The 4828-nt window shown below is 36.7% G+C and overlaps 1 pseudogene; it reads left to right on the forward strand.

Moving 5' to 3' along the window:
* The first annotated feature begins 690 nt into the window (after positions 1-690).
* LOC118980568 (elongation factor 1-alpha 1-like) lies at positions 691-2404 on the forward strand (annotated as a pseudogene).
* The last annotated feature ends 2424 nt before the right edge of the window (positions 2405-4828 follow it).

A 4828-nucleotide genomic window follows, 5' to 3' on the forward strand; every position in this document is an offset into this window, starting at 1 on the left:
ATTCAGCAATATATTAAAAAGATCATTTACTATGATCAAGTGGGATTTATTTGGGGAATGCAAGGTTGGTACAATATCTGCAAATCAACAAACATTATACACCATACAACAAAAATAAAGGATAAAAATCACATAACCATATTAACAAATGCAGTAAAAGCATTTGATAAAATCTAGCACCCATTTGTAATCAAACTTCTCATGGAAGGGGAAAGAGACGTAATGTACCTCAATATAAGAAAGACTGTGTATGGCAAATCCATAGCCAACTTCAAACTCCAGGCCAAAAAATACAAATGATTCCCTTAAAATCAGGAACAAGACAGAGATGTCTTTTCACCACTTTATTCAATACAATAGTGGAAGTCCTAGCCACAGGTATCAGAGAAAAGGAAGAAATAAAAGGCATCCAAATTAGAAAGAAAGAAGTAAAACTGTTATTGTCAAATGACATAATACTGTATACAGAGAACCCTAAAGATTCCACCAAAAAAAAAAACCTATTAGAACTGATCAATGAATTCAGTAAAGTTGCAGGATACAAAATGTATATCCAGAAATTAATGTCTTTTTTGTACGCCAATAATGAACTATCAGAAAGGAAAAATAAGAAAACAATCCCATTTACTGTTGCATTAAAAATATTTCAGAACAGCTTTTTTGCAATGGGTTTGCTGCCAGAACACAAGTGTCTAGAAAACCACCACTAAACCAAAGCCAAAATGGGAAAGGAAAAGACTGACATCAACATTGTAATTATTGGACACAGACTCCAGCAAGTCTCCCACTACTGGCCATCTGATCTACAAATGTGATAGGATAAACAAAAGAATCATTGGAAAATTTGAGGAGGAAGCTACTGTGATGGGGAAGGGCTCCTTCAAGTATGCCTGGATCTTGGATAAACTGAAAGCTGAACATGAGCGTGGTATCACCATTGATATCTCTCTGTAGAAATTCAAAACAAACAAGTATTATGTGACCATCATTGATGCCCCAGAACACAGAGACATTATCAAGAACATGATTACAGGGACGTCTCAGATTGACTGTATTGTCCTGATTGTTGCTGCTGGTGTTAGTGAGTTTGAAGCAGGTATCTTCAAGAATGGGCAGACCTGTGAACATGCATGCCCTTTTAGCTTACACACTGGGTATGAAACAGCTGATTGTTGGTGTTAACAAAATGGACTTCCCTGAGCTTCCCTACAGCTGGAAGAGATGTGAGAGAATGGTTAAAGAAGTCAGCACCTACATTAAGAAAATTGGCTACAACCCTGACACAGTAGAATTTGTGCCAATTTCTGGTTGTAATGGTGACAGCATGCTGGAGCCAAGTGCTAACATGCTTTGGTTCAAGAGATAGAAAGCCACCCATAAAGATGGCAATGCCAGTGGAACCATGCTGCTTGAAGCTCTGGATTGCGTCCTGCCACCAACTCATCCAACTGACAAGCCCCTGTGTCTGCCTCCCCAGGATGTCTACAAAATTGGTAGCATTGGTTAAGTCCCTGTGGGCTGAGTGGAAACTGGTGTTCTCAAACCTGGGATGGTGGTCACCTTTGCTCTAGTCAACATTACAACTGAAGTAGTCTGTTGAAATGCACCATGAAGCTTTGGATGAAGCTCTTCCTAGGGACAATGCGGGCTTCAATGTCAAGAACATGTCTGTCAAAGATGTTCATCGAGGCTATGTGGCTGGTGATAGCAAAAGTGACCCACCAATGGAAGCTGCTGGCTTCACAGCTCAGGTTATTATCCTCAAACATCCAGGCCTAATTACTGCTGTACATGACCTGTTCTGGACTGTTGGCCAGCTCATATTGCTTTCGAATTTGTTGAACTGAAGGATAAGATTTATTGTCACTCTGTGAAAAATCTGGAAGATGGCCCAATATTTTCGAAATGTGGTGATGCTGCTATTGTTGACATGTTGAGAGCTTCTCTGACTATCCTCCTCTGGGCTGCTTTGCTGTTTGTGACAGGAGACAGAGAGTTGTTGTTGATGTTATCAAAGCAGTGGACAAGAAGGCAGTTGGAGCTGACAAAGGCATCAAGTCTGCCCAGAAAGCTCAGAAGGCTAAATGAATATTATCCCCAACACCTGCCACCCCAGTCTTAATCAGTAGTGGAAGAATGGCCTCAGAACTGTTCATCTCAATTGGCCACTTAAGTTTAATAGTAAAGGACTGGTTAATGATTACAATGCATTGTAAAACCTTCAGAAGGAAAGGAGAATGTTTTGTAGACCATTTGTTTCTTGTGTGTGCGCACCACAGTTTTTAAGCTATTAGTTTTTAAAATTAGTACTTTTAATGGAAACAACTTGACCAAAATCTGTTATAGAATTTTGAGACCCATTAAAACAAAGTTTAATGAGAAACCTGTGTGTTCTTTTGGTCAACACTTTCTTTTATATTATTTAGGTTAAAAGACTTAAGAGTAGCCCATAACCTATTTATGGTGTTATATTTGCTGATGATTCAGAATTAATAAATCTGTTAGGGTTTTCTTTTCTGGATTGTAACTTTTTCATTTTGCCCTAAGAGGAGGAATCCGTTTACATAGTAAAAGCTGTGGGAGGGACTCTGGCGCAACACTAAATAGGTTAGGACTGTTAAAGTCACTGTTTATGTGTAAGCTAGTTTATAAAGGCCAAATTCTGGTATATTAAGTCCACACATTTCATATAAAATTTTGTAGTTAACATCAATATTGAGTACATTTGCTAGTGTCAAATTCTAGTTTCCATTTTCACATTTATAAGTGAAAAGCTAGTTTAAAGAACTTAAAATGAGCCTTAAATAGTATTGAGCACTGTCTTGCTACAGTTAATCATTTCTAGATTTTGGAGAAAGTAAATGGTACTGGAAAAAGTATCTCAGAATAAACTTAACCAAGGATATAAAAGACTTTGGAAACTTATAGGACAAAGAAGAAAAAACTGAAGAAGAAACAAATAAGTGGAAACACATACTGTGTTCATGGATAGAAAGAATTAACATCATTAAGTTGCCCATATTACCCAAAGCAATTTATAGATTCAATGGAATTCCTGTTTAGATCCAATGGCATATTTCACCAAAGTAGAAAAAATATTCCAAAAGTTTACATGGAACTATAAAGGCCCTGAATCTGTTAGTTACAGCAATCTTGAAAAAGAAGAACAAAGTTTGATGAATCATGCTACCTGATATCAAATTATACTACAAGGCCATAGTAATTAAAACAGCATGGTACTGACATGAAAACAGATATATAGATTAATGGAACAGAATAGACAGACCAGAAATAAACTCATACCATTATGGTCAAATAATATTTGTCAAATTAGGCAAGAGGTTACAATGGAGTAAAGACAGTCAATTCAATAATTGGTGTTGGGAAAATAAATGGTGTTGGATACATAGATTTTTTTGCAAAAATAAAAAATAAAATTAGACCACCTTCTTACACCATACACAAGAATAAACTTCAAATGGATTAAGACTTAAATGGAAGACTCGAAGAAAACATAGGCTTTAAAATCTCTAGCCTCTCTCATTGCAACATTCTTTTCTGATGTATCTCCTCAAGGAAGGGAAACAAAAAACAAAGAAATGAGATTACAAAATAAAAAGGTTTTGCACAGTGAAGGAAACCATCAACAAAATGAAAAGACAGCACCCTGAATGAGGGCACATATTATCAATACATCTGTAAGGGTTTATTATCCAAAATTTATAAAGAACTTATATAACTCAAAGTCAAAAAACAAGCAAACAAACAATCTGCCCTGACCAGTGCAGCTCAGTTGGTTGGGCATCATCCCATACAACATCTTGTATAGGTCATTGGTTGGATTCCCTGTAAGGGCACGTGCTTGGGTGGCAGGTTCAGTCACTGATCAGGGCACATTCAAGAAGCAACCAATCAATTTTTCTCTCTTGCATCAATGTTTCTTTTCTTCTCTTTCTCCCTCCCTTCCCCTCTCTAAAAATAAATAAGATCTTTTTTTAAAATCCATTTAAAAATGGGTAAAATACTCATAGAGATGCTTCTCCAAAAGGGTATGCAGATGGCAATAGACATATGAAAAGATGCTCAACATTACTAATCATCATAGAAATGCTAATTAAAACCACAATAAAATATCATCTCCCTCCAGTCAAAGGGTAGCATCAATAAATCGACAAACAAGTGTTGGCATGGATGTAGAGAGAAGGGAACCCTTATGCACTTTTGGTGGGAATCCAGTTGATGGGGCCACCATGGAAAAAATATGGAGGTTCCTCAAAATGTTAAAAATTGAACTGCTTTATGACCCAGTGATTCCATTTCTGGGACTATATCCAAAGAAACCCAAAACAGTAATTCAAAAGACTATATGCACCCTTATGTTCATTGCACAGTTATTTACAGTATCCAATATTTGGAAGAAACCCAGGTGCCCACTAGTAGACTAATGGATAAAATAGCCGTGGTACATTTACATAATGGAATATTACATGGCTGTAAAAAAGAAGAAAATTTTACCTTGTGTGGCTACATGGATGAATGTGGAGAGTATTATGCTAAGTGAAATAAGCCAGTCACAGAAGGACAAATATATGATTTCACTTATACATGGAATGTAACAAACAAAATAAGCTAACAAAATAGAAACAGACTCATAGATACAGAAAACAGACTGACTGCTGTCAGAGGAGAAGTGGGTTGGAGCTCAGTGAAAAAAATTGAAGAAATTAAACAACAACCAAAAAACAAACCTATATACACAGACAATGGTATGCTGATTACCAGAGGAATGGGGGTGGGAGGCTAGGAAAACATAAAGGTGGGTAAATGG

This window comes from Sturnira hondurensis, unplaced genomic scaffold (assembly GCF_014824575.4).
Source record: "Sturnira hondurensis isolate 20B ecotype Veracruz unplaced genomic scaffold, ASM1482457v3 Scaffold0022910, whole genome shotgun sequence".
Lineage (NCBI taxonomy): Eukaryota > Metazoa > Chordata > Mammalia > Chiroptera > Phyllostomidae > Sturnira > Sturnira hondurensis.